Consider the following 12,831-nt stretch of genomic DNA (forward strand, 5'->3'; position numbering starts at 1 on the left):
TTATAATGCTGGATTATTTATTCATTTTACAAATGAGAACATCAAAAGCATACAAAAATATTATATAAAACAATAGATAATACAATAAATGACTTAATTGCATTGCAATTAAAAACATTTATGTATTAAGAATTTGAGTACTTTACCAACAGTATATTGGATAAATGATATCCCATAGCGGGTTTCACCCATAACCACTATCTTACTTTGTACTATATATATATATATATATATAATATATATATATTCTTTATTTGTGGATATACAATTCTACCATCAGTTTCATGCAATACATCACAATTATCACTTAAAGTATTGGTAATCCATTTCCTTTTGGACATAGCCATATAAGGTTACAAGAGACTTTGTGAGATTTGAAACGTTGTTTGGTGATATGGAGTGAAATACATGATATACTGATAAGAGGAGGTAAATCATAGTTGCATCATTAATTATGGAACACTTGATAATTGTAATGTTTCGCATGAAACCAATGGTAACATTGTCTATCCACAAATAGAGAAAATATTTATCTGCCAATCGTAGTGTTGAGTACGCATCCTCATTATCATTACATTTGTATATACATATGTGTGTATGTATGTATATATAGGGATGGTAATGGTTGGAAAATTATCAGGAATATATTATATTACCATGTAGCTAACACACCAGACATGGTTCATTCATGCATGTCATTACCATGTTTTTTGATTGGCTACTTCCATGCCCTAGACTGCCAAATCAGGACAGTCTATGTGACCACTCTCCTCTTTGTCATTTCCTTCCTATCTAAACGAGAGTCACCAACTGACCGACCAACCGACCAATCAATCAATCATGCAAAATTGGAGGGTGTCTAAACATACTGGATAGCAGCTTAAAAATCATGAGTTCCCAATCAGCTGCAATAAGTAAGTTGTGAATTTGCACCAAAGATAGACTAGCTGCCTATCCAGTGGGTAATTTATCTCTCCTCTATTTAATATCAGGAAACTGTCTCTTTTAAGAAAAAAATACCAAAAAAAAAAAAGAAACCTATATATAGGGCTTTTTGGCTGTTTTATATTGTATTTTACAACTAACCACATATGTTGTAAACGAGTTCATATTAGCAGTGTTTTTTTTTTATTATTTACATGCATGTATATGTGTGTATGTATATATATATGTGTGTCTGTATATATGTGTGTCTGTGTATAATATGTATATAAATATATTTGTATGTTTGTGTCTATGTGTGCATATGTACATGTATATATGCATACATGTACATATGTGTGTATGTATGTATATATTATATAAAATAAATATTATGTTATATATATAATATATATATATATATATATGTATATTATAGATTTACATTACTTTGTTCATATGATGAGTCTCTGCTGCCTCGTACATGTACTCTGTTGTACTCCATGTATTTCATGTTCGCTTTACTTTCATTTTCATAATACAATATCAGTGGTATTAAAAAAAAAACCATTTCTATTAACTCATTTTTCCTTCTTTTATTTTTTCTAACCTTCTAAACCAAGATAAAACTGCAAATTTTTATGTTCAAAACAAAACAGGAAGATGTGACATTCACACCTTTCCTTCGAGCATTGTCATCTTAAGGGTGTAGACACACGTTTGTAGTCACCTGGGGTACCCCTCACAGATCTATAGATCTGATTCTGAGCTCTGTACTTGCTGTCAATAAATGCTACAGGATCCAGTGCATTAATTTGCCCAGGGACTATAATGCTGTAAAGATGGCCCTGCGTTTGAGTACATCAGTAATGAGAAGTGAACTTGGGTAGATTTAAGAAATTAAATAATTAAGCTGCTAGGACGGAGTCCTTTTCTGCTGGGGATTTTTATAGCTGTGCTATAACCCGTGAACACATATCTCTACTAATGCTTCCCAACCACATGGTTCCGGGTTCAGTCACACTGTGCAACACCTTGGGACAAATGTTTTCTACTATATCCTCAGGCTGACCAAGGCCTTGTGAAAGAAACTGAAAAAAACCTGTCATATGTATATATATGTGTGTGTGTCTTTACGTCTGTGTTTGTCTCCCACCATGCTTTGGCAACCGGTGTTGGTTTGTTTATTTCCCTGTGACTTAGCACTTTGGCGAAAGAGGCCAGTAGAACAAGTACCAGGCTTAAAAAGTAAAAGTGCCAGGTTCTCGAATTCTCGAAGGCAGTGCCCCAGCATGACTGCAGTCTTATGACTGAGACAGGTAGAAGATAAAAGGTGATATACCTGTCTCCTCATAAGGCAGTGAGCTCAATCGTTTGCACGCTGGGCAAAATGCTTAGCGACATTTCATTCATGCTTATGTTCTGGGTTCAAATTCCCCTGAGATCGACTTTGTCTTTCATGCTTTCACGAGGTGGGGACAGGCAATGAAATAAGTACCAGTTGAGCACTGGAGTTGATATAATCAGCTTACCTCCTCCCCCACCTCCCAAAACTACTGGCCTTGTGCTAAAATATGAAACCAGTGTACTTGCTCCCTCAGACATGCTGTGTCTTTCGTCTTTTTTTTCCTCTCGCTACCCTGATGGAACTAGTCTGCTTGATACAGCTGTCTCATCCCTTCCGACCAAACCCTGCCACCATCACTACCACCCTGTCTCATCCGGGCATATCCTGTGCTAACCATTCCCCCCTTCACCCGTACCTCAATTCCTTTTTTTTCTTATTTCCACCCACCCCCGCACCACCACCACCACCACCACAGCGTTGATCCTCTTGGCTAACATGTTCCCTGCAGATGTTACATACCTTCAAACATTATTGATAAAATCTAAATCAACCACGATCCTGCCAGTCTTGTTGAAAAGGGTCATGTGCGGAGCCCCTTAATAAATCTCAAAAGGAAATTTACATTTATGTAAAAGATATCATGTAATAGTAATTTCAGTGTACAATAGGTTATTTTACATGTCAGCATTAATATTGCAATTACATATGTATGTGTATGTATACAAACATACATACATACACACACACACACATATAATTTATTTCTAATGGTTGAGCTCAAAGTGGAAAATCTATAAATAATAGCTTGCAAATATCCAGTTAAAAAATTGTATGTATGTGTATATATATATATATATATATATGTATGTTTGTGCATGTCTGTATAGATATATTTATATATATACATACATGCATACATATGCAATTTTTATTTGTATTACTCTCTGGTTCACCCTCATGTATATGTATGTGTGTGTGTGTATGTATGTATATATATATATATTTATATATATATAATCACTGTTATAATGACATTGAGGTGGTTTAAAAAGTAATACGATTTTTTTGAAGATAAAATGTGCACATCTGTCTACTTTTATACACACACACACACATGCATATACAGCATACATGTACATGAGTGCATTTATGCGCACCCACAGACACGCACAAACACACACACTTACAGCAAAATTGTAAGATGATGAAAAAGAGTGTTGAAGTTTTGAATCAGCTTTTGTACATGCATGTGTGTGTGTGTGTGTGTGTATTACAGCTTGCGCTGCAGAGCACTCCCTTTATTATCAGCCTCTTGGAGACTGAAGCAATTCCAGTTCTTTAACACCATTCCCTTTGGTTGTGCCAAGCTGTGATGTTGATGCTTCCAGAAAAGCAGCCATCAATTATTTCAGAACCAAAACTAGTTTTCTGCCCTCGCCATCCGTTCAGCAAATATTTTGATTTATTTCTTGATCTTGGCCTTTGTCTTTCCCTTACATGTGTCCACCATATCCATCATGAACCATTTTCATGTATACATTAACCATAAAAAGTCAGGTGGTGTGAGAGGTGAATATATTTAACCACTTAGAGCACTCTTTTTATTAACAGTCTCTTGGAGACTGAAGCAATTCCAGTGCTTTAACACCGTTCCCTTTGGTAGTGCCAAGCTGTGATGTTGATGCTTCCAGAAAAGGAGCCATCAATTATTTCAGAACCAAAACTAGTTTTCTGCCCTCGCCATCCATTCAGCAAATATTTTGTTTTATTTCTTGATCTTGGCCTTCGTCTTTCCCTTACATGTGTCCACCATATCCATCATGAACCATTTTCATGTATACATTAACCATAAAAAGTCAGGAGGTGTGAGAGGTCAATATATTTAACCACTTAGAGCACTCTTTTTATTAACAGTCTCTTGGAGACTGAAGCAATTCCAGTTCTTTAACACCGTTCCCTTTGGTAGTGCCAAGCTGTGATGTTGATGCTTCCAGAAAAGCAGCCATCAATTATTTCAGAACCAAAAATGGTTTTTTGCCCTCGCCATCCATTCAGCAAATATTTTGATTTATTTCTTGATCTTGGCTTTCGTCTTTCCCTTACATGTGTCCACCATATCCATCATGTACCATTTTCATTCATACATTAACCATAAAAAGTCAGGAGGTGTGAGAGGTGAATATATTTAACCCACTTGTTATCCTTGGGATTACGACTGCTTCGCAGCCTTTATCATGTAATAATAATTCCAGTGTACAATAGATTATTTTACATGTCAGCATTAATATTGCATATACATTTATATACACTATATAACAAAACTGTCCGACGAACGGGAACGTGAAACTCTGAGTAACAGCTTTTGTTATATTTCTGCTGCTTTTAAATAAAGTATACTACATATATATATATATATATATATATATATATATAAATGCAGGAGTGGCTGTGCGGTAAGTAGCTTGCTTACCAACCACATGGTTCCGGGTTCAGTCCCACTGCATGGCACCTTGGGCAAGTGTCTTCTACTATAGCCTCGAGCCGACCAAAGCCTTGTGAGTGGATTTAGTAGACGGAAACTGAAAGAAGCCCGTCATATATATGTATATATATATATATATACGTGTGTGTGTTTGTCCCCCCAACATCACTTGACAACCGATGCTGGAGTGTTTACGTCCCCGTAACTTAGCGGTTCGGCAAAAGCAACCAATAGAATAAGTACTAGGCTTCCAAAGAACGTTAAAAAATTAGTCCAGTGTTAGACCATCTGTCGTGTATAGAGGAGATGTATGTTCGAGTCCTATGGGCAGCAGCTGATTTATTCTATCCAAAGTGTGTTTCAACTTAATATTTACAACACTGTTATTTATAGCTTTATCTTCTTCAAGTTCAACTGTTAAAAACAAATTATTTCACATTCTCTAAAAATTTCTAAATTCTTATAATGTCAACAATGTGTGTATATATATATATATAGAAGGCGGCGAGCTGGCAGAATCGTTAGCACGCCGGGCGAAATGCTTTGCGGTATCTCGTCCGCCGCTGCGTTCTGAGTTCAAATTCCGCCGAGGTCAACTTTGCCTTTCTTCCTTTCGGGGTCGATAAATTAAGCACCAGTTGCGCACTGGGGTCGATGTGATCGACTTAATACCTATGTCTGTCCTTGTTTGTCCCCTCTATGTTTAGCCCCTTGTGGGTAGTAAAGAAAAATATATATATATATACATACACACACACACACACACACTAGTACATTGGCAATTTATTGATTACGATGACAAGGATCCCAATCGATCCGATCAACAGAACAGCTTGCGCATGAAATTAACATGCAAGTTGCTGAGTACACCACAGATATGCATGCCCTTAATGGATTTCTTAGGGAAATTTAGCATGACACAACATGTGACAAGGCTGGCCCTTTGAAAAACAGGTACTACTCAGTTTTGTCCAATGAATGGACTGGAGCAGCGTGAAAAAAAGTGTCTTGCTCAAGGACATGTATCGCCAGGAATTGAACCCCTGATTGTGAACTGAACACCCTAACTACTGAGCCATGCACCTTCATTACACACACACGCATACACATTACTATGGATCTGTGATGTTTCATTTAATTATTACTATTAGGGAGAGTGGCATTCAATGGTCAACTAATGCTACTTGGTAGTACCACTACAGCCAGCTTTTGGCCTTGTGTGGCAGCATCTGTCCAGTGGCCTGATGATCTCAGTAAATAGCCACATCACTTGATGGAAACTATATTGAATCACATAGTCCATCAAAGGTGTCTTCTCTCATCTCTTCTATATTTGCACTGGACTGCTGAACTATTGCTGTGTGAGGTCGAGAGATTGAGGGACAACCTTTTGAAGCTAAGATGCCAGAGAACAATGTCAGGAAATACAAACTTTGTCACTGGACACCATGGGGGTCATAGTGGGTGATACCACTTTAAAAGGATACAAGGTGGTAACAGGAGTAAAAGATTAACCCTGACAAATCTGAGCCTGCAGATCAGCACTTGATGAGGCAAGTCCATGCTGCTAGTCAGCATCCCGGTCACTGAACTGGGGTTTGATTCAGTCAGGTTCTCCAAATGAATAAGAAACTGAGACAAGGTTACAAGCGGATTGAGAGCAAGCTATCCCTGAAAGTTTTGGTCATAGGCGTAGGAGTGGCTGTGTGGTAAGTAGCTTGTTTACCAACCACATAGTTCCGGGTTCAGTCCCACTGCGTGGCACCTTGGGCAAGTGTCTTCTACTATAGCTTTGGGCCAACCAAAGCCTTGTGAGTGGATTTGGTAGAGGGAAACTGGAAGAAGCCCGTCGTATATATGTATATATATGCGTTTGTGTGTCTGTGTTTGTCCCCCTAGCATTGCTTGACAACCGATGCTGGTGTGTTTATGTCCCCGTTACTTAGCGGTTCGGCAAAAGAGACCGATAGAATAAGTACTGGGCTTGCAAAAGAATAAGTCCCGGGGTCGAGTTGCTCGATTAAAGGCGGTGCTCCAGCATGGCCGCAGTCAAATGACTAAAACAAGTAAAAGAGAGTAGGAAATACATACATTGTCTACTCGTCCCATTATATATTTCTGCCTGGCCGTTGTGCCTTACTCCATTTGAGAGGAAGGAGAGGGAATAGCTGCCCTGTAGTAAATTTGGTAGAGGTGGATGAAAGTGGTAAGCATGACTCACTTGAATGAGCCTGCCCTCAGTGTGCACCTGTCAGCCTGAGAATGAGGGCTACGAGAAGGTATTTACCCTTGGTAACCAGGATCATCCTGAATTTGTACTGTTCCTTGATTGGCTCTGTGTGACAAGTTTTCTTCTTGGGACATCACCATATCTTTATATTTAAAAGTGAAGTTGTGTCTGTCTCCTACAATTTAGATTCCTAACTACTCCCACATTTTGCGGTGCAGTGTAACCAAAAGCAGGTATCTTATAGTCGTGATTCATATTGAGCCCTTCTGGGTATTAGCGCACGTTTACGATTTAAAAATAAATTTACCATCATTTTTTCCCATTTTTAATGCATTTTTTTTGCTATTATATAAGGGAAGTAACTCTCTAAAAATGTATTATTAAATCTCAGAACGTAAAAAGCTACAGTAACACCCCCCCTTTGTGGTTAGCCATATTGAGATGGCTATTATACTTTACATCTCTAAAAATGCTTATATAGTTATTTCCCTTACAAACCCGAGCAACGCCGAGCGATACTGCTAGTTTTGTATAAATGTGTATAATAAGACACTCGTTTCATTTCATTCAGTATCTGTGTAACCAGCTCTCTTTTGTTAATTACCTGTCTCCAAAATGCCCATTTACCTGTCGCTCTTGTGGCAATAAAATATAATTAAGGTAAACAAAATAATGTCTTGCAGCATTAATTAGTTCTGTCATCTTTGCAGCCTAAGCTTAAATTCCACTATTTGACCCATAACTGGAGTCCTCGACAGGTAGTACCGCCCTGAGCCACACCTGACCTGGAAGCAGTAGAGAGTAACATCTTACTCTACAAAATTGCTCAACTCCCAAGCTGGAGCACCATCACCAAATGCAATTTAATGTTTTATCCAAGATTTACCATTTAACCTTTTAGCCTTTTAATCTGGCCGGAGTATTCTCCTGTTTTATAATCTGACCAGATCCCAACCTCTCACATTCTGAAAATATACGATCACACCTTTGAAATTGTGAAGCTATAAGGTAAATGAGTAATTCAAAACAGTGTCGATAGGCACAGCTGTGTGGTAAGAAGCTTATTTCCCAACCGCATGGTTCTGGGTTCAGTTCCACTGCGTGACATCTTGGGCAAGTGTCTTCTACTATAGCCTTGGACTGACCAAATCCTTGTGAGTGGATTTGGTAGGCAGGAGCTGAAAGAAGCCTGTTGTGTGTGTATATATATATATATATATATATATATACACGCTGTGTGGTAAGTAGCTTGCTAACCAACCACATGGTTCCGGGTTCAATCCCACTGCGTGGCATCTTGGGCAAGTGTCTTCTGCTATAGCCCCGGGCCGACCAATGCCTTGTGAGTGGATTTGGTAGACGGAAACTGAAAGAAGCCTGTCGTATATATGTATATATATATATATGTATGTTTGTGTGTCTGTGTTTGTTCCCCTAGCATTGCTTGACAACCTATGCTAGTGTGTTTACGTCCCTGTCACTTAGCGGTTCGGCAAAAAGAGACCGATAGAATAAGTACTGGGCTTACAAAAAGAATAAGTCCCGGGGTCGAGTTGCTCGGCTAAAGGCGGTGCTCCAGCATGGCTGCAGTCAAATGACTGAAACAAGTAAAAGAGTAAGAGTAAGAGTATATGTATGTACCTATGTGCATGTGTCTTTGTGTCTGTCCTCCCATCATCACTTGACAGCTGGTGTTGGTGTATTTACGTCCTCATAGCTTTGTGGTTCACAAAATGACAGAAACATATATATATAGATTGTTCATTGTTTTTTTTTTTTTCCATGCTGGCATGGGTTAGGCAAATTTATGATTGCGGTTTTGTTTTACAACCAGATGGATGAATGCCCTTCCCATCACTAACACTTCCTCACCTTTTTTTTTTTTTTTTTTTAAATAAGCAGTCTCTTATTCCATATATTTTCAAAGACACAAAACTTACAGACAATTTGTCAACAAAGAAATCACCATTTATCACTTGTGATATTCACTAATTTGGAAAAACGGCCTCAAAAACAAGGAAACAAACAATATATATAATATATATATAGGTGCAGGAGTGGCTGTGTGGTAAGTAGCTTGTTTACCAACCACATGGTTCCGGGTTCAATCCCACTGCGTGGCACCTTGGGCAAGTGTCTTCTACTATAGCCTCGGGCCGACCAAAGCCTTGTGAGTGGATTTGGTAGACGGAAACTGAAAGAAGCCCGTCGTATATACGTATATATATGTATGTGCGTGTGTGTTTGTCCCCCTAGCATTGCTTGACAACCGATGCTGGTGTGTTTATGTCCCCGTCACTTAGTGGTTCGCCAAAAGAGACCGATAGAATAAGTACTGGGCTTACAAAGAATAAGTCCCGTGATCGAGTTGCTCGATTAAAGGCGGTGCTCCAGCATGGCCACAGTCAAAATGACTGAAACAAGTAAAAAAATATATATATATATATTTATAATATATATATTTATATATATATATATTTATATATACATACATATATGTATGTATGTATAACTGTGTGGTTCAAGATGTCTGATTGGGGATCACATTCTGGAGTGCAAGTGTCAGGTATACTCAGCCACATGTACTCTCAGTACAATGACTTTAGTTCTGTTGGCCGAACAACTGCTACATACATCATTGCAAATGATACATGATCTATCATTGCTGTCATCATCATCGTCATCAACATCATCTTCAACATCATTATACGTTTTTGGATATATGCACGTTTTTTTAGCTTGATGACTATGTATGTATGTGTGCATGTGTGTATATATATATACATCAGACAAGCGCATTTGTTTTGGCATCTATGTATGCAGTGATATCATTGTTTAGGCTGATTTAATTGACTAAGCCCTTAAGCTATTATTACTATTATTATTATTATTATTATTATGTGGAGGCGCAATGGCCTAGTGGTTAGGGCAGTGGACTTGCGGCTTCGATTCCCAGACCGGGCGTTGTGAGTGTTTATTGAGCGAAAACACCTAAAAGCTCCACGAGGCTCCAGCAGAGGGTGGTGATCCCTGCTGTACTCTTTCTCCCACTCTTTCTTCTGTTGGCCTGCTCGCTTAGCCAGCGGGGTGGCGTCATTCAAAGGCTAAAACAATGCGAAGCGCATTGTGACCAGCGATGTATAACAACATCGGTTACGTGATTATTATTATTAAGGCAGTGAGCTGGCAGAATTGTTAGCACACAGGACAAAATGCTTTGTGACATTTCGTCCGTCATTACATTCTGGGTTCAAATTCCACCAAGGTCGACTTTGCCTTTCATCGTTTCAGGGCCAATAAATTAAGTACCAGTCAAGTACTGGGGTCCATGTGATTGACTGTCCCCCCTCCCCACAAATTCCAGGCCTTGTGCTTATAGTAGAAAGGATCGTTATTACTATAATTATTATTATCATTATTATTATGATGATTATTATTATTATTATTAAGATGATTGATTGATAGAATCAGTAGAACCTTGTGGTATCTAATGGCATTCTTTAAACATTTCAAGGTCAACTTTGCCATTCATCATTTTGAGGTCAATAAAATAGAGTACCAGTCATATACTGGGATCGATGTTAACCATCTAAAGCAGTATGTGGGTCAACTGCAACCTGTGGCACTTACTGAAGAATGGCACACCTAATGGAAAATTACCTTGGATATTTTTCTTAGTGGTGCGGCGCCCTTGATGGTGAGCCATGACTCATGTGGCCCACTTCTCTAAAAATGTTGCATTTGCCTGATGTGAAACTTACCTGAGATTTTGTGGCCTTAAGCGCCATGTAGGAAATCATTGGTGTTGTTAGGGGCAGGAAGCGAGTTTGCTTGGATGCTCGGTGTGTATGTAATGACAGAACCTTAATTGAGGCGATTGTTTGAGGGAATAAATATAAGGGTGCAAGATAGAAGACTGTGCTTGCATGTGGATATGTGATGCGTTATGATGCAAAGGCCGACAGTTGGTTTTTAAAGAAGTGCCAAGCGATCCTACGTTGAAGGAATCGTGCAAAAGAGGAAGAAGTGAGGAGAAAAATTTGATCTCAGAGTAAGTGGAAAATTTCATGAAAGAAATGACAAAAAAAAAATAACTAAGCAGGAGTGGCTGTGTGGTAAGTAGCTTGCTAACCAACCACATGGTTGCGGGTTCAGTCCCACTGCGTGGCATCTTGGGCAAGTGTCTTCTGCTATAGCCCCGGGCCGACCAATGCCTTGTGAGTGGATTTGGTAGACGGAAACTGAAAGAAGCCTGTCGTATATATGTATATAATATATATATATATATATGTGTGTGTATATGTTTGTGTATCTGTGTTTGTCCCCCCTAGCATTGCTTGACAACCGATGCTGGTGTGTCTACGTCCCCGCCACTTAGCGGTTCGGCAAAAGAGACCGATAGAATAAGTACTGGGCTTACAAAGAATAAGTTCCGGGGTCGATTTGATCGACTAAAGGCGGTGCTCCAGCATGGCCGCAGTCAAATGACTGAAACAAGTAAAAGAGTAAAGAGAAAAAAATGTAAAAAATAATTAAATGAATGAAAAAAAAAAAAACTCATAGAATTGCAACAAACAGCCTGACACTGTGCCAGAAAAGACTTGTCCAAGACATGAAACCATGGTGAAATGGACACGAAAAATTTAAATAATAATGATGATGATGGTGATGAAGAACGATGAATTTCAGGACATTGACGCATGCATGTTTACGGTATAATGTATAAAAGGCGGCGAGCTGGCAGAAACGTTAGCACGCCGGGCGAAATGCTTAGCGGTATTTCGTCTGCGTTACGTTGTGAGTTCAAATTCCGCCGAGGTCGACTTTGCCTTTCATCCTTTCGGGGTCGATAAATTAAGTACCAGTTACGCACTGGGGTCGATGTAATCGACTTAATACCTATGTCTGTCCTTGTTTGTCCCCTCTGTGTTTAGCCCCTTGTGGGTAATAAAGAAATAGGTATAATGTATAATTTGCTTTATCTCAAACTGAAAAGCTTTAAAAAAAAAATAATTTAAGAAAAAAAAAAAAACAACAAAAAAAAAAAATCTCTCTCCTCTCCTCCCACCTCCAACCTACCACCCTCCCACTGAAATGAGAACAAATAAACGGTGAAATATACACATGCCATGTGTGTGTCTCGTCACATGAGTGGTGTGTATTTCGGTCAAATAATAACTTTTGTCTTTTATTGTTGTTTATTTATTTATTTATTTATTTCTGTTACGCTTTTTTTCTTTTTTTTAAAATTTTATTGTCATGCCTTTTTTTTATAAAGCTGGAATGGTGGAATGGTCTGATCAATGGTGCCAACCAATATGTTACAGGTTATCAAAAGAACCAGACAGGTGAGGTAGTGCAGTCTTTAAATTTGTCAATGCTTATTGATGTATAAATTTTAAAAAATAGATGCAGGGGTGGCTGTGTGGTAAGTAGCTTGCTTACGAACCACATGGTTCCGGGTTCAGTCCCACTGTGTGGCACCTTGGGCAAGTGTCTTCTACTATAGCCTCGGTCCAACCAAAGCCTTGTGAGTGGATTTGGTAGACGGAAACTGAAAGAAGCCCATCATATATATATGCGTTTGTGTGTCTGTGTTTGTCCCCCTAGCATTGCTTGACAACCAATCCTGGTGTGTTTATGTCCCTGTTACTTAGCGGATCGGCAAAAGAGACCAATAGAATAAGTACTGGGCTTACAAAAGAATAAGTCCCGGGGTCGAGTTGTTCGATTAAAGGCAGTGCACCAGCATGGCCGCAGTCAAATGACTGAAACAAGTAAAAGATAAAAGAGTAAAGAGATGGTGGTCATGGTTGGCGCCAGCATTGGTGTTGTCACTTTTTTTTCCTG

The 12,831-nt window shown here is 38.8% G+C and overlaps 1 long non-coding RNA gene across 1 annotated transcript; it reads left to right on the forward strand.

The window, feature by feature from the left end:
* Positions 1-10,345: 10,345 nt before the first annotated feature.
* Positions 10,346-12,159, forward strand: LOC118767902. Its single transcript, XR_005003813.1, has 3 exons — positions 10,346-11,085; positions 11,495-11,694; positions 11,941-12,159. It is a non-coding gene; the product is annotated as an uncharacterized LOC118767902 (long non-coding RNA).
* Positions 12,160-12,831: the final 672 nt, after the last annotated feature.

The sequence above is a fragment of the Octopus sinensis genome, linkage group LG25 (genome assembly GCF_006345805.1).
Source record: "Octopus sinensis linkage group LG25, ASM634580v1, whole genome shotgun sequence".
Classification (NCBI taxonomy): Eukaryota; Metazoa; Mollusca; class Cephalopoda; order Octopoda; family Octopodidae; genus Octopus; species Octopus sinensis.